The following is an 18898-nucleotide window of genomic DNA, read 5'->3' as shown; positions in this document are numbered from 1 at the left end:
ACTGTCATTTTGCTACTGTTTTGAATCAGGAGACCTCTGTGAAAGGGCCGTTCCACCCCCACAGGAGTTGCGACCCACAGGTTGAGAACCACTGCTTTAATTCTTCTTGGGAGTATTAAGTCCCAGCTTTCACTCCAGGAGCAGATGGTGATTTCTGGCTGCTGGCTTTACCATTAGCAGGCTGATGAGTGATTACTATGCCACCAGGGCTCCTCGGAGGAGACATTTTGTTCCTGCCAAAGCACTAGCTACTTTGGATTGAAGGTCAGTAATTCTCCCAGATAATCTCAGCGGTGGGCAACTGTGAAATGTTCTAGCAGCTCCTCTGATGCCAGACAGGAACTTGGGTTCATTTTCACAGTTGGAGTTCCCACCTGTAGAAGAGTAAGTACCCAAGTGGTGCAAATAGGAAGCGTTCAGCTACTAACCCAAAGGTTGGTGGATCAAATTTATCCGGAACTTTCTGAGAAGAAGGCCTGGCTATCTGCTTTCCAATGGTACCAGCCTTGAAATATTGATGGAGTAATTTCACTCTGCACATGAGTACCTTTTTCTTTTTCACTCACTCTCAACTGTGGACTAGCCCCTCCTGATGACACGTTCAAAGTACTTGACGTAAGTCTCACCAGCCTTACCTTGAAGAAGCATTTGGTCTGTACTGTTTCAAAGACAGTCTGGTCACTTTTTCTGGCAACCCAGGTAAATACAATATTCTTTGTCAATACCATATTCAAATGACTCATTATTCTCCAGTCTGTGTCCATCTTTCTCATGCACATGAAGAGATTGAAAATATCATGACTTTGATAAGGCACACTTTAATCCTGCAAGTGACATCTTTGCTCTTTAACATATTAAATAATCCTTTTACAGATTTAATTGATGTCTCGATTGCTTCTTTGCATGAGTGTAATTGTGGTATCAAATAAAACAAAATGCTTCACAATTTCAATTCTCCCCACCACCGCCTTCCATTTATCATGATGTCCCTATTAGTTCAGTTGTATTTATTTTTCATTAGGCAGAATTGTGAGGATTTATTTTTTCCTTAGGGAGAAGTACAATCCATGCTGAATGCTGTAGCCTTTTATCTTAATCAGTAAATGCTTCAGGTCCTCTTGACTGCTGGCAAGCAAGGTGTGCCATCTGCATATGGAAAGTTGTTTATGAGCCTTTTTACAATCATGATGGTGCGTTCTTCTTGCAGTCTGGCTTCTGGGATCATTTTTCTCAGCATCCCCTTGATTGCCCAGTGACTGCTTCTGGGTCTTTCTATAGGCTCTGCATGAGAGCTATTAAGTATTCTTCGTAGAGTAATCCATAGGTTGTTTTGGGATACACAATCAAATGCCTGTGCATTGTCAACAAAACGCATCCATCTGATATCTACAATCATATAGTTCATCTCACATCCTCTTCTCAATCCAGCTTGAATTTCTGTCTTTTCTCTATGTATTGTTATAACTATTTTAAACTTATTATCAGCAAAAATTTACTTTCATGTGATATTATGATTTTGTTTTAATAATTTACACAACATATTAGGCCACTTTTCTTTGGAATGAGCAAATACATGAATTTCTTCCAGTTGGTTGATGGGGTAGCTGTTTCCTATAATACTTGACATGGATGAGGGAGTGTTTCCAGCTTATGGCTAGTATTTGAAATATCTCAATTGCTATTCTGTCCGTTCCTGAATCTTTTTTTTTCTTCAATATTTTCAGTGAAGCTTGGGCTTCTTCCTGTTATACTATAGTTTCTTGATTAAGATGCTACCTCTAAAATGGTTGAATGTGACCAAATTTTTGGGTACAGTAACTATGATTCTTTCATTCTTATTTTAATACTTCCTGCATTATTAAGCATATTTTCCATAGAATCCTTTGGTATTTTCGCTCAAGGCTTGAGTTTTTTCCTTATTTATTTCATTTTGAAAAATGCTGCATGTTGTTCTGTGTAGGATTTCTAACTGAATGTTCATGCATATTCATCATAATGCTTCACTTGTCTTCTTGAGCGAGCCTATAAAACTTTCAAGTCAGCTTTTACTTTGTCTTTAATTTTTCCATTTGCTTTAGTTGCTCTATGATCAATAAATAGCAAGGTTCAGAGTCCCTTCTGACATCTACTTTGATGTCTTCTATCTTTCCTGTCTTTTTAATGACCTTTTGCTCCCTTCATCTATGATGCTCATGATGTCATCCCAGAATCATCTAGTCTTTTATCATTAATGATCAGGCAATGCTGCAAGGCTATTATTGAGATATTCTCTAAATTCAGGTGGGATATACTCACCTGAATACTCTTATATTTTTATCCTACTAGACTTTTTCTCATCTTTTTCAGTTTCAATTTGAACTTGCACAATAGCAATTGATGGTCTGTTCCATAGTTTGCCTTGTTCTAATTCTGGATAAGGATACGGAGCTTCCCTATCTGCCTTTCCACACATTGAGGAGATTTGATTCTTGGGTGTTACATCCATGTGGCTTTGTTTACAACTACATATGTTAAAATGAAGGTATCTCATGATCATTTTAAAAATTCATAATTATTGCTCTAATAACATTTGCATATTCCCTGGTGAATTTTAATAAATGAGAATAAAATGGTTTGTTTCAAGTGTTTAAGACTTCCAAAATTAAAATGGAAAGCAATGTTCTGACTCAGTCAACAAGGAATATAAATTAGGGGATATATTTCTAATAATATTCTAACAGACAGACAAAGGTTATAAATATTTTAAATATTACATTTAAAATTAACATGTTAATGTGAATGAGTGAAAAATATTCACATATTTTCCATTTTCTTTTGCTCTCTGTCTTTAAAATATCACTACTTGTTTTCTCATAAGCATTCTAAAACTTTCAGAATACGAGAAGGTACCCACTAAAGGGAAAAAATAAATGGAATTTATTTTTCAAAACTATAAATTTAAAATTTTTAAATAAAACAACCTTTATCACCTTCAAAGTATTCTCCATTACCCTTAACACATTTGTCATATTTGTGATTCTATTCTTGGAAACATTAAAAGTCATCTGTTCGGATGGCTGACAGTACCTCCCTCATTATTTTCTTCACCTTCTGTGTCATCAAATTGCTGTCCTTTCATGTCCCTCTGGATTCACGGACATAAAAAGAAGGTGCACAGAGTGAGGTCAGGTGAGTTAAGATGCATGGGGCCAGAGGGGCATGCTGTTTTTTCACCCCAAATTGGCACACTGAGATGGCTACCTGAGCAGGTGCATTGTTGTGGTGGCAGAACCAGAGTCCCATCTGCCACAAATAAGGTCTTTTTTGTGGCACAGTTACTCTATCATTTCAGAACCTCTAAATAGAAAGCTTGATTAATAATCTGACCTGGTGGAAGGAACTCCAAGTGGATTATGAGTCAACATTTTTGTCTTTTTGAGATGTCGACGGATGTCTAGAATGAGTTTTATCATCAATCGGCATTTTACCTTTCTTGAAATAAGAAAAGCATTCATACACTTGAGTTTCTGAAGCATATTTTCCAGGCAGGAAATAAAATTTCACAACTGCATCCTGGTCTCTTAAATTGGCCAAAAGAAAAACTGATTTCCAGTGATATTACTTCTACAAAAAAAAAAAAAAAATTCACTGAGACCAGAAAGAACTTTCCCAGGTGACGCCACTGGGTGCGCTAAGAGCAAGTTACTCACCTACCAAGAAAAATGCATAGTGTGAAAGTTATGCCCAGTGGGGCTTTTTTCTCCATTTGGGGGGCGGGGGTTCCCCCTCTTTATAGAAATGTCTTTTTAAAGTCCTTCAGTTTTCTAAAGTAAACTTCCCTTTTATTAAAATAAATGGCATTGCTGTTGAAGTGTAGACTCTTGTCCTTTTTAACAGTATGGGTTCGACCGTCCTACAAGTTGGATGTACACACGTGCCCTGTTAATTGCTAGCAGCGTTACGTGGTCAGGTTCAACGACTTCTCTGATCCTCAGCTTCCTTATTTATAAAACAGTAACAGGATCATTCGACATATAAAAAACAAACTTTTGAAAGGCAAGGAAGTTACTTTGAGGACTAAGGTGCCATGGTCTTTTCAATTACCTCACACGCATGTGACCATGATAAGTTGGACACTGAATAAGGAAGACTGAAGAAGAGTCAACACATTTGAATCATGGTGCTGGCAAGAAAATATTGAGAATACAATGCATGTGAAGTGAATAAACCAATCTGTCTCAGAAGATGGGCAGCCATAATGCTGCTTGAACTTCATCTCATTTACTATGGGCATGATGGAGACCCGCCCCTAGAAAGGAATAGCACACTTGGTAAAGCAGAGGAGCAGAGACAAAGACGTCTTGACGCTGTGGTGCAACAATAGGATTGGACATAAGAACAGAGGGGGAGCGCGGCACGGGACTGGCATGTTGTGTCCTGTTTTACATGGGGTAACTGTACGTCAGAACAGACATAAGGGCACCGACAGCAGCAACAACCAATCCTACATATTTCATAAGGCTTTATCAATTATTCATTAAATGAATAACTGTACACAGATTTGTGTCTGGTGCCTTTTAAGTTTCAGGTAATTGTTAGTTCATGATATAAGTTTTCTTCTAGCTACTTTAACTTTCTGTGGTAATCTATTGCACTACTTGCTTGTCTTGATTTTCTCTGGGTGAAATATTGGAGTAAGTGTATGCTCATTGACTTTCTGGATTTTTTGGAACTTCTATGTCGACTTAATCTTTCCACTGTATCTAAAACATACTTTAAAGTCTTTACATCATACTTTCAAGCAAAAAATACCTCTTAATCATTATTTTCACACATCGGTATCTAAGGAGATCCTCTCAATCTCTATTATTTCTAAATGTTTGCCCAATAAGTTGATGTTGTAATATGGAATAATTCTTAATTACCTGGTTGTAAGCAAAAAATGCTTCTAATTAAACAACTGTTTTGAATAAATACAACTGTATTAGACATTTTATTGCTGCTAAATGATCCTTAGTCTTAGCATTCTGTGAGCAGCTATTTTTGAACCTGAAGTTCCACCCAAAATGAGGCACTGACATCAAGTAACAGAAAATATTGATACTGGTTCTTGGCTTCTTTAACAAGGAAACAGCAAAGGCCAGATATAAATTTCTTTTAAAAGAACCACTGAAAGTCCTTTACCTTTTTTTAAATGAGGTTTTCCTTATATATATTATTATTTATTTAATGAGTGCTGTTTTCTGAAACCTGATTCCAAGCTTTGATTTTGCCTCTATCAAAGTAATTATCTGGGATCGATATTTAGACTCATTGGTTTTGATTAAATACAAAGCTCTAGGGAACTATATGCTTTTTAACATGCAGAAGAAAGTTGCTATGTGATGGGATGTGCACACTGTGAAAGCAGTTTAATGTCCCGTTATGAGACAGTGCCTAATGCACGAGACATCTCTAGGTGGTTTTCACAGTATCATAGGAGAATTAACATAACGAATAATGACAAACACTTAAGTTAAGAGAACCACTGTGTCCTAATCTGTAGCTTGTAAAATCAAATTAGTAAATTAAAATTTGCATGTGAAGCAGTACAAACAATTCAGAACTGAGCTGTTTTACTAGTTCGTCTCCAAACTGAATAAATCACTTGGGTTTATTTTCAAATTATTTAATTTAAATAATTTTATTTAATTATGCAAAGCATAATTTATTTTAATAGTATAACAAATTATGAAAAATATCAATGAAAATGCTACTATAAGATTGTTATGACTCTTTTCTTGAGATGTTTAATCTGCATTTTTAATCAAAATTTGGAACTACCTGTTTCTGAAAGCAATAGCTTTTCATAATGCACCACATTTTAAAAAGATATACTAATCTATGTAAGAGAAAAAAACTGCTAACACTGAAAAGTGTAGTCTATCAAACATTAAATATGGTGCAATGGCCATTTTGTAGAGTTAATTAGTGAAATGGTGAAGCAATTATTAATCTCCAGAGTGGTCAATCGAATTTTCAGTAGAAATTGATCAAGCTTCTTCTGACTCAGAAACACCCTATGGCTAACTATTGATCAAGATTATATGATTATAATTCATATCCCACCCCCAGAGCACATGAAACAAATTATTTCAAAAGATTACTCAAAACATACACGCGATTGAGTTTAATAGAGAAAGTCTCACTAGTGTGAGTCTTGATTGGGTAGTTGCATAGGAAAACACACCTACCTGGCTAGGCTGAAGGCATCGTCGATCAAACCTGCTCGGTTACTGACTGAGAGAACCTATGAGGCCAACCAGAAAAATATTGTCCTGGTTAGAAATTTAGAATTAAAATCCAGGGTTCACATCTGAAAACGGATCTTAAAGAGAAAATCCAGAATTTACCTCATGGTTCCTTATTAACTGTTCGATTAATAATCTCCAATTCCTTAGGTCATAGTTGACCCTAAAGTATCTGGTTTGATTGATGTTCCCCAACAACCAGCTTCCTTTGCCCAGAGAAGTGATCCTGTGGTGCTCTACAAACAGCATGTTTTTCAGGATGAAATAGATTTAGATGTTAATGATATATAAAGTATATTTTCTTAATACCAAGTGTAAAGTTACTAATAATTATTATTGCTCAAATAAAAGCTAATCTTTCACGTAATCATTTGCATCTAGGATATACTAGTAAATGTTTAGTAGGTTATAACTAGCCTCTATTCCTGATAAAATCCCTATCCCCTACACATAATTGTTTTTTCAACATACATGTGACCTAACATGTACTTGTGTCTGTGTGACATAGACTATATATGCATATAGTATGATTAGAATGAAGGGAAAAGTTTTGAGAACTACATTCTCTTAACGCGTTCAGTAAGAAAGTTATTAAAACAATCGAGCTCATTTATTTCAGAGTCATGGGTGTTCCTTGCCTCTTCCTTGTGCTTTCTTGGAAATACTATAAATAACAGATGATGCAGCATCATCAATAACGCCGGAAAAAGAAACTGCATTTACTTAAGACTCTAATATTTCTACACATAATTAAAAACAAAGATAATAAATTCTGCTTATTGGAATCACCTTGGAAAATAGTAACTTGATTATATTAGCCAGGTAATTCAATTAAAGAAAGCGAGCTGGTAAAAACAATCTTATAACTTCTTACACATTTAACTCCTTCAAATATGGTACATATGGAGAATGCTATTCATTTTCAATTGTTTCCTTATTTATTTACAAACCATAGGTCACAATTCCAATGATTTTGTACTTCATTGTGGATGCTTTCAGACCTTGTGTGTCCTAGAACCTGCATACTCTTTAAATAAAATATTTTTAATCTTTGTGCATAAATGTAAGGAAATATATGTAAGTGTACACGTATACATGTATAAAACCACTGCCATGGAGTCAGTTCTAACTCACAGTGACCCTATCGGGAAGAACGGAACTGCTGCTCCTGGTTATGAGGTCAGCTAGCCTCATCTTTCTCTGAAGGAACAGCTGGCTAGTTTGAACCAGCTTGCAGTCCAAATGCTTAGCTTGCTATGCCACCGTTTACTATAGCATGTGTTCATGTTCTCTATCTACAAAGCCTCCAGGATTCAGCAGAGCTTATGCTAAAACAGTGTCTCATGCCCAAGGGAAAAATAAATCATTTCCATGATAGCTCACACCAGAAAATGTATCACAGAGACCATGTGCAGCCCATTGGAGTCAGCTTCAGTCCATTGTCAATGTTTTTACATCTCAGACTCCAAATCAGGTTTTCCTATTATTTCCCCAAGGACGCATTCAAACATATAGTTTTTGAATGGAATCTCTTTACATAGAGTCCATCAGAAAATAATTCTACTACCACAAAAGGTATCGTGGACAAAAGTGGTCATTAATTGCTCAAAACTGGAATGAAGTGGAAGATTTAGTCCAAACATGCCAGCAAGATGAAGAGGCACCTATTACAGTCCACTAAAATATAATCCCAAACTATTGAAAAAAATCTAATATTTAATGTTTCAAAGCACTGTACTTTGGCCACATTTATATGTAGTACCCGTGCAAACGATGTTCAGACAGTTGTAATTCAATTGTCCAACACAGCTGAAAATAGTCCATCTGAGGTCTTCCACCATCTAGGCTTCTTTCTAGTCTGGTCTATGCTCCTGACACAACGTGGTATAGTGCTTTTACTATCATAAAATACACATTTTCACATTCCTTCTCTCTTTTTAATTTGAAAGGAGAAATATGACAGTTAAAATAAACTAGAATAGGGGCAAGAAAGTCATGCCCGACTATACATCTATATACATAAATTTTTAAACTTCGATAGCATATTCCTTTTTTAAAACCACTTTACCTATAACCTGATGGACAAACAATGGCCTATAAGGTCCCTTTCAATGCTACAATTCAATGGAAAAGAAATGGTATACATTCTCTTAGGCTGACAATTGATCTCTAGTTTAATAGTGGTATGCAGAAGGAAAAGTCTATCAAGTTCTATTTTAGAGTATGAATGATTTTCTCTACCTATGAGACTTTACAATCTCCTTTTCTTCAAAACTTCAATGTTTATCCACACAATTGCTATAAAGAAGCTTTAGAATATCATCCCCATTTTATGGATGCAATGATGACAAGAGATATAGTTAACAAGAAAATGTGGCAAGTATAAAAAATAAAATTGAAACATTAAGGATACTGTTTCTGTTGATCAACTTTGACTTTATTTTCATGCATCTGTAAGTTCACAATGATCTATTCCTTATAAAATATTAAAATCATGTCTGAATTCACAGAATAAATTGGATCTCCCCACTCCTTAAGTAGTCACTTTATAGGTGATAATATTTAAAATTCAAGCCTCATATCTGATCATATAATTTAGGGTTTTACAGGTTTCAAATTGTCATGATTTATAATTATTAAATATAATTTAAAAGTTATTTCATGCTCATCTTTTATATAAATCTCATGTGATATAATTGGCTCTTGTTTTTAAATCAATTTTATTCAAAAATTTAAATCTATACTCAAATTAAAATAATATGTATGTATAAATGATAAAAGCAATTCTTACCCCTTTTATGTAGTCTGGTCAGTAAAAAAGAAGGAAAGGAAATAAAAGGCAACCATCTCCTGCTTTTAAGTTTGCCATTATTAAACTGATAACTAAAACCTGAAGGTTATTACTGTTCGTGAATATTTTTATGTCTCTGGTATAAGTGAAATCTGTAGAGAAATAATCCCTGGCAAGATATAGTAATACATTCTTAAATACCTTTTCAGTTCTAGTTAATTATATCCCTAAAATATTCTTCAAATTAACTAATGGCAAGCAATGAATTTTAAAGTGTTCTTTTTCCATGGCCTCGTGATGTACAGTGCATGATGAGAACCATAAAAAATTATGGAAGCTATATTTTGAGGGTCGGTAATAATAATTAAAATTTCTATTTGGAATGTTCCCAAAATGACACAAGTCTTAGGCCATATCAAAACACAGAGCAGTTAATACTTTAAAATATTTTAGTTCTTATCATTCATTTACCACCACCACACACCCAACACACACCCAACACACACACCCAACACACACACCCAACACACACACCCAACACACACACCCCAGGACCAAAAGAAGAAGGTGATATATTCTTTACAAACTTGGCTGGCTGCAGATGAGAAGAAATGTCAACCAGGATAACAAAACTGGAAATACACAATAAACTCTGTGATAACTTAGGTGGACTTCGTCCCTAAACTTGTAAGAGAATTAAATGAGATAATGTTCTGTAGCTCTTTAAGAGTCACTGGCATACACCCAATGACAAAGTGTTACATAACTAAGAGATCGCCCAGACAGCCTAACAAAACTTTACAATTTTATCCACGGTAAATAAGGGTGTGCTCATGAGAGAAGTATTAAAAATAACAGAAGAAAATCACAGCCCTAGACCTAGCTCTTTACCTAATTTGCCAACGGACTTGACCCAAGTTACCATCAAATTGTAATAAACTCATTTAGAAGATGGGGATTAAAATCATATTGCTTCTAAGGGCTTCTGAGTCTCAAGTAAGCCAATGCTGAAGGCAAAGGTGAGAGCACTTCAGCACTAGTTTAGTGTTTACTGACCTTTCAGAGCCAGTGTCTACTCTATTCTGACTGTGTTCTTTCCTAAAATGTAACTGAATGTATTGCCTTCCACTCTTGGGTAAGCAAATATCCAGTAAATATGCAAGCTATTACATTTATAATGCCTAGATTGTTGGTATTTTCTCAGTGAAAATGAAAGAGAGAAAAAATTTTGGTTGTTTCTAATAACTTAAAAATTGACTTAATACTTTAGGTAGCGTTTTATGTCATCTTTAGAAATAATTATATATTTATCCAAAGGGCTTCAAAAATTTAACTCTCAAGAAAATATGATGATGATAATCAAATTTAAACTTTATAATTAACTATGGCCTTGTGTGAATATATGTGAAATAAAATCTTTACTGACCATGAAAAATTACAAAACATTGATCTGGTTGTTGTCATTAAAATTTGGCATTTTTTTACATGTGTTTATAACAATTGACCAATGCGTTTTTCTCCCTGGCTTAATGCAGATACTTTTCATGTACATTAGTTGTTTGTTTTGAATAAAATAGGAGATAACATATAAAAGAAGTTGAGGTTAACCAATCTTTTCTTTTTATCTAATTATAGTGTGGTGTCAGGTTTTTACTAGGCCTCATCGAAGTTCAGGACTTCAAGAGAAGACGGTGCATAGGTAAAATGACACTGAAAAAGGCAAACTAGAAAGATGACTTTTATTTTTAGCTTCACTGGGAATCGGTCACCCCAATTTGTGCATTTATAAAGCATTTATAAGGCCTTCAAGTGACATGTGGAAAACTTACTTGCTATTGAGTAAACACTTGACGGTATTGAGCAACCTTAAGTATTAAGTGTTACCATGTTCGTGTCAAATAGAGAACACTGCTGGGATTGAAACAAAAGGACACCTTACACTCTGATATGTGTGCAGTGCCTGACTGTGGGGTGGGGATGTGCCACTCACAATACCCCCTTCATAAATAGCATCCCCTAGAGTTTTAAAGCGTATACCTGTGCAGTTGTTCATAGCAGTTCTTCATATTAACATTGGTGATATTTAAGGCAAACATGTTGAAAGAATGGACTGTCATTATCCTGATTAATAACTCAAGATGAAGCAATCTCTCAAGTACAACCTGTATTGGTCAAGGGAAGGCTTATGGTCTTCCCAAAAAGGAGAAAGTAAAGGATAAAGAGGAAATACCTTCTCCAGCAGGTTTCCAGTAAGAACAGACTCCCTATAGCCCTCACCTTCTAAGCTGAGTGTTTAGGCTGATTCAAATATATAATCAGTAAGTACTTCTACATTTCTTTAACTTTCTCATTTCCACTCTACATTTCAAAGGGATATGTCGTAGTTTATTTCTGAAGATTATTATGTCTCATGTTTCTAAGAAATGTATGGAGGGATGGCATAATTCAAATCGTTGGACAATTACAACTCCCTAGTTTCATTCACCATGTAATAACATATTATGTATTCAAGTAAAGGTGCTTCATGGGGATAAAAGAGAATTATAAAGGAAAATAAGATAGTAAGTGTGAATTCAGAATCACGAAATAAACGCTAACTCAAAGCAATTAAAAGAACAAATTGTAATGAGTTATTTTAAAGGAGAAGAAACCAATAAATGTTACAGTCAGCATTTCAATGTACCACCACATTACATGTGAATGTCTTATATACAATAAACGTGAATGGAATTGTAACTCTTTATAATATGCAGTTTCATATTAAAATTACATTAACACGAAATTATGAGTAACCTTCACCCCTGGGAATTACAAGTGTTTATGTTTCTGATAGTCAGATTACATTCTGGATTCAGTACATTTTGCCTATATGTAGCCATGCACCTATTTTGAGTACTTAACTGTGCCATGTATGAAATGAAACAAACATTTGTTTATTTACTTAAAACAAAAGATATATGCTCAAAATGATGTTTATAGCATAAAGAATTAAAATACACTAACAGCATTGGTGAAAGCAGCAAGGGGAAAAAGGTAGAAAAATGTGACCTTCTTAGTGCCACTGAAGTGTTAATAGAAGATGATCATCGCCTTTTCTCCAACTCGCTGGGAAGCGGAGCAAAAGGAACCCTCATGTGGACCCTGCTGTCCATGAAGGACTTAGAAGGGACTCAAGTACTCTTCTGTGAGTGATTGCAAATAGGCCCCTCTCCTGTTTGGCGCCATTTACACAGACAATAAGGAGCCCTGGTGGTGCTGGGGTCAAAGAGCAACAGCTGCTAACTAAGCGTCCCTGGTTCAGTCTCACAGCTCCTCTGGGGGTGAAAGAGGACACCGGTGTCCTGTGCGTGCAGGTACAGCCTGGGACACCCTACGGGGCAGTGCTCCCGTGTCCGAGGACTGCTGGGAGTTGGAATCTATTTGATAGCACTGGGTCTGTGGGTAGAAAGACAATGAACTGGCTCTTCTCCCTGCACCTTGAGGTTTGACCCCCAAAGGGTGCACTTTGAGGACAACTCTAATCCTCTCCCTTCAAATCCAATAATTATAATTATCTAATCCCATGAAGGATATTGCTTCTCTGGTCTCTAAAAGAGATAGTCTGAAAATGCAAAGAAAGACAGTGGAATGGGATTAAAACTGTTGCCTCAGTTTCAGTTTGTGAGACACTGCTCTAATGGGAGTTCTGCTTACATTTTAATTAAATGTGTGATTATGAAATTATACAGTTTAAAACAGCTACGATGAGATCTACAAAAGCATTTAAATGTTTTCTCTTCACCATGAAAGGAACGAATAAACAAGAATTATATAGGCAGGGTGAAAGTGGATGAGTCAGAAATTATACCGAAGAGATCCTCTTATGCTTTCTTATCTTGTAGAGGTGATTATCATTCTTCCATCTTCTCTTTCTAGTTTGTCTTTATGCACATTTTTATAACCCCAGAAACCAGAGGTTAAGTTGCTGAACAATTATCTGAAACCAATTGTCCACAGGGGAGAATATATATCTTACCTGATTTGTTAGACACCCAAATAATTGCTTCTGAAGACACATGGCTTCTATTTCCTACCACAATGGTTAATGGAATCTGCCACAGGTAGCTGCAAAATAGAAGAGTAGCTTTAAAAATACAAATTGGTGTTCATTTGAAAAACATGCATCTTCAGAGGGATTTTTATTAATGCTTTTTAGGGAAGCTACCAAAAACAACAATAAAAAAAGCACTCAGACATCAAAGTAGATTCTAATTCATTGTTTCTATCTCACCAAGAAGACTGTGCACTCAGAAGTTTTCTGTCAATGTAGAAGAGATCTCCTAATAATATACTTTGCCAAAAAAACCCAAAATGTTTGCATTAGGAGTTAAAAGTGGCTAAATACTACAGTATATATTGATTTGAATCTTAAAATAATTCATTTCTATTGTTTTAATATTAATCACTAGTGATTTTATGTATTCACATTTCACCAATTTCTCCTTATTTATTTTATAACTGTTCAGAGAGATATTTTATTATATTTCCATAAGGTTAATATGGCACACATAAGGTGATTCAGGCAAAGAGAATAAAACAAGACTGACAAGATCCCCCTAAAATCCATATAAACACAATGCACCCGACAGGGCACACCTAATGTCCTGCTGATTTAAATGAAATTTCCAAATGGATTGGCCAAGCACCACCGATACTTAATGTTCAAATGTGGGTCAGAGTTATAAAAGAGAAACATTTGATAAGGTTTGCCTTTTATAGTAATAAAAATCAAGGCCTATATGTTTACATAAAGTATCTATTTAATCTGAAAGGCTAACCAGTTAATGATAGATGATTTTACATTGCGTTCAAGCATTATATTTTATTTTCTTGAAATATAACCTGATTCCTTCAACTAATCATTGTGTTATTGCTAAACAGCTGGAAGTTCAAAGCTAAGAACTGTCCCACGGGAGGAAAGTGGGGCAATCAGCAACTATACACGTTTACAGGGTCAGTAACCCTATGCAGGGTCATGACGAGTCAGAATGGACTTGCTGACGTGGGCCTGTCTTGTTGTTTTAGTTTGCTTTTATCATTGTGTCATTGGCAAGACTTCACAACAAGCGAGCAATGAGTATTAAAGTCATATATTTTGTTTGTGATATAAGAAGCTATACTGTGTCAGCTTCATAACTGGAGAGCGACTGAAGAACTGAGAACCAGTGGAGACGCCGAGTGACTGATCATAAAATGGGCGTCTTTCTGGAGATTTGGGAAGAGCAGTGCTGAATCGGTCCCTCGACACATAATTGTTTTACGTGTCACAGAGTTCATTTCTCACACTCACAATTAATACATGGGAATTCATCAAGAGTAATATGTCAGATGGAAAAGAGGAAAATTCATTATGTCATAACAACTGCTATCCCCAAAGTCAAAAGTCAAAAGGCCATCCTTGACATTCTGAATTTTAAATGATAAGCTGAACTTAATCAGAGAAACATTTCTGAGTGCCAACCATGTGAAGGTACCCTGTTACACTGTAATTGACTCCACATAATCCATCATGAAAGAACCAATTTATTGTTGCCTAACCTGGTTCTTTGGATAGAAGTTAGTGAACAAAACAATTTATGTTCCTTAAGAGAGGCCTCGACGCATGCAATGAAAAACATGTGATAAATATATGACAATGGACACACCGTGGGAACATCACAGCCAGATTATTTTATTATTTTTTAAACAGCATCCCTCACCAAATATAATTAATCTATTTTGGTTAATTGGAAAAATAAGTTAAGAGGCAATAGTACCTGGATCTAATCTAAATGCTGGATCTAATTTTCAATTTAAAACACAAGTTTATTTTTTGTGTGTACTTGCAAACAATAGATATTGGAGACATTCAATTAATTACTCTCTGTAATTAGACCGAAAGGAACTGGGTGGAGTATAAGTAAAATGAAAGACCAAATCAATTTCTCTGTAAGACATAGACTAACTTTATGAACAAGACTTTATAGGTGTATATCTTCCACATTGAATTGACAATCTAAATTGTGAAGCCAAACAGATATTAATTAAAAAGCAAACAATATATACGACTAAAAACATCTAAAGACCCTCTAAATAAGTCTAAGACTCTAGTAGTATGTAATATTTTAAAAAGTGATTAGAAAAAATTAATGTGTGTAGTTAGATTATGTTCTTGTTGTTTCTGTTTAACTGATCATATGGATATCATATTTTAAGTAACAATAGAAAATTTTCAAAAAATATATCCCTTTCTTCCATAGTTCTTAAGAATTCTGATTGTACTAACATGGAAAAGAATTGGTACGTTTTAAAAAGTGGAATGAGAAAAATCACACCCAGGAGTTGCTACTAACATTCACGAAGCATTGATGCACACAGGGAAACCCTCCGGAGACTGCTGCAGGCGGGGCCCATAAGGAAAGGGTGAGTGTGCGGACACACAGAATGCCCTGTCGCCCAAGACTCCCAGGAGGTGCCCCATGCTTCAGGTGGTATTAGTTAACAGTGAAATGTATTAAATTTATAATGAAATGAAGGAAAAACAAACTACGAAAATTCACAACTTCCTGTGTACCAAAGTCCTACCAAGGATTTTATGCACTTAAACACATTACTAAATATATGCAATTGTTAGAAATAGCAAAGATTCATTCTTCCTCTACTTAACAGCTAGGATGTACATTTATTACATATGGAAAAATAATTACATTACACATTTAAAATGTTCCAGGTAAGAGGTAATGATAATTGTCCCACAGAACAGTCATGGCAAAGCGAAAGTCATGATCAGTAAAGCTGGGTGCTTTGGGACCTACGGCTGGCCTGTAGAGTGGGGGGCCTTTGGCCACTTAACTGGGTTTGCTGATGCACAGAGCTGGAGCTAAGTGCTTTGGGCTGAACCTTACACAGGAGTGCCATGCTTGCTGGGTCTTTGTTATCACCTGGAAGAGAACTTGGTGACTTCTCCTGACAGGACAACCATGTCCTATGTATTTTTCACCTTGATTGTATGTAACCTGTAAACTTCCTTAAATAAAACCCTTTAATCTCAAATATTGTCTGTGAGTTCCCAGTTGCCCCTCCAATGAACGATCCAAGTCAGTAGCTGAAAAGTCGAGAGCCGTGGGAAACATTTATTTTAGCACGTCAGCAATGTCTCTTCTAGAGACCTCGGAAGGCTTGTACAAGGAGCACACAGACTTGATTTTCAAGCTTTAACTTAACATTAATATAAATTAAGCAATAATCTAAGTGGGGAATAGTAAATTCTCATCTAGAGATGGATTCTGTCCTACTAGGAAAATTATTTTAAATAATAGAATGTCATGTATATATATTTTTTGCTCTGTTTGCCATTAAATGGATTCTGACGCATGGTCCTCCAACAGGTCGGGGTACAACTGCCTTAGGGTTGTCCCGGTCTGCTGTCTTAATGGGAGCACACTGCTCCCCCTTTCTGCCAGGGAGTGGCTGGCAGCTTCGACATGCCATCTTTGCTGGCGGCTGAGCACTTTAACACTACGCCACCAAGGGGATTTTAATTTTCCTCAACATTTTTATATACCAATTTCTCAGATTCAGAACCATCCAGGTGGTTTTATAATGCCAGCAGAAGCTAAGCGCTCTGTGCTAAAACTGCTTACTCATGCTGAGAGACTTTCCCCCGTGAAGAGCCAGGCTCCTGGCTGACACCTCTGATGCAGGTTATGGGCTGGCAGAGTATTTTTGTTCAATATTTGTTCTGTCATCTGGGTGTCCTTTCTGTTTTTCTGCATCGGGGAGGCCTGTGTCAGACTGTTCATTCTCAAAGGCATGGCCCCAATCTGGCTTCGCCACAGTCAAGTCGTTTTTGTGTACTTCGTGGTCCATGCCGAAGCGTGTTTCGCCTGGGGCCAGACGGTGGGTGATCAGGGCAGCCTTTGACAGCTGTGGGGACCCAGAGAAGGGGACTAAGCAGTGACAGGCAGATCCCGACAGGGTGAAGGGAGGAGTGTTATTCTGCGTGTTCGAGCAGTTTAATTGCAAAAGGCAACTCCTCATACCTGGTGAAGGCCTCTCTCTACTTGAGCCTTTAACCTCCATGTGCCCCCATCTTGACGAGAGTAGAGCAAACTGCAAAGTCAGCAGTTTGAAGCCTCCAGCTCTTCCGCTGGAGAAAGAAGGGGGTCCTACTCCCAGCCCCAGCTACAGTCTCAGAAACTCCCAGGCTAGTTCAACCCTGTGTTTAGGGGGGCTAGGAGTCGCCATCAACCTGATGGCGCAGAATTGGGTTTTCATCTGTATGGCAGCAGACCTGCAAGTCTGTCCCCGGCAGCATGGCTGGGTGAGAACCCAGGGCCAATCTTTCCATTCTAACTGCTGTGGAGCCCAGCTCCTTCCTACACCTATAGTATCGTATCGTATACTATAGTATCGTATCGTATTGTATAGTATAGCTGCTGTACCAGTATTTATCTCAATACAACAGTGAAGACTTCATGTTTTCTTAAATGGAGTTCCAATATCAGCCACCAGAAAATGTTCATGAATCTCCCTAACACTTTTATTCACATCAAGCTAACTTGGAGATGCTATTCATTCATGTAAGTTTAAAATATTCCCCACCAATCCTACATAATAATGGATGATGAAGTCCAGCATCCTAATTTCCCAAGGTGATAGGACACAGCATGAGTAAACTAATATGAGCACTTCTATTTACTTATTACTTTTGATCTCTATACTTGCCCTCCCTTCACCCCTCCAATCCCTTACCAGGGCATTCTATATATAAATTTAAAAACTGCCTGATTTGAAGTGTACTTTCTTACATTGACTCAGTCTTTACTGAAACAAAGTAGTAAAAATAAACTAGAAAAATTGGATAGAATGTTTATATTCTGAATTTTAAGTAATTAAATGGGTTCCCCAATGTTAAATTTATAGCAAATCAAAATTCAGGTGTGTTTTCTATAGTTTTAAACACCACATTTGAGGGAAAGAGAATATATTTTCATATTGCCACTTCTACTTAAGATCACCTTAAGGTATTTATTTAGTTTTTGAGTTTTGTTAACTAGGATAATATTTATTATCTAAATACTTTTGATTTGGTTTTCTAGATTGATCCCATTCAATTCACAACACACCTTAACTTTCTTAAAGATGATTAAAAAATATTATAACAAAAAGTAAAATATCATATCTCACATTTAAAATGATTAGAATAATTTAAAATAGTCTTCAATGAAATACCATAAGTGTGCTCATCAATCAGGGGTTAAAATATGTAAGGTATCGGCAGTGAAAGGAATCAAAAATACCATATGGAAATAAAGAAATAAAAAGAGTCTTAACTTATATTTCAGAATTATGTTGTCAAAATTATCTTAAAATATTAAAATTAAAAGGTGAATGGCAAAAAGAAAAGTTCCTATATTCATGTTAAATTAAAAGAGAGTCAGTGGTACCTGCTGTTTCGATGTTCAAAGGTTTTGGTCTTAGCACTTATAAATGAAGCGTTGCTGGGTAATGGTTACCCTCTTTTCGGCTGTTGCATTTCCCAAGATGGTGATAACAGGATAGCCCTTCTGGAGCGTCCACTGATCCATGACTTCTTGTATATTTACATATTTTCCATTCCTCTTCAAAGCCTTTAGAACCCAAATTGGATAAATGAGCTTTATAAGCATGAATTATACATATAATTATATTAAATCATTTTCACTTTTACCTTTAATATTTACCTAAATATGAAACATTTCAAGATCAGTGAAGCTAATATAATGTGTTACTAAAATTAATTTTCTCACCTTAAGTTAGGCTTCATGCATATATATAT

The 18898-nt window shown here is 36.0% G+C and overlaps 1 protein-coding gene across 5 annotated transcripts in view; it reads right to left on the bottom strand.

Annotated features, from left to right (window-relative positions):
• The window catches only part of LOC142435896 (thyrotropin-releasing hormone-degrading ectoenzyme-like), a 477641-nt gene that overhangs the window by 204261 nt on the left and 254482 nt on the right, over positions 1–18898 (bottom strand). For 4 of the 5 annotated variants that reach the window (XR_012781657.1, XR_012781658.1, XR_012781656.1 and 1 more), the window contains exons 5-8: positions 18528–18710; positions 13076–13164; positions 6372–6505; positions 6213–6268 (exon numbers count right to left, since the gene is read on the bottom strand). The gene's annotated coding sequence lies outside the window, so the exon portion shown is untranslated. The remainder of the gene's footprint in view (positions 1–6212; positions 6269–6371; positions 6506–13075; positions 13165–18527; positions 18711–18898) is intronic. The other variant, XR_012781660.1, reaches the window with a different exon arrangement.

Source organism: Tenrec ecaudatus (assembly GCF_050624435.1).
Source record: "Tenrec ecaudatus isolate mTenEca1 chromosome 6 unlocalized genomic scaffold, mTenEca1.hap1 SUPER_6_unloc_2, whole genome shotgun sequence".
Taxonomy (NCBI): Eukaryota; Metazoa; Chordata; class Mammalia; order Afrosoricida; family Tenrecidae; genus Tenrec; species Tenrec ecaudatus.
This window is presented reverse-complemented; position numbering and strand designations above follow the sequence as displayed.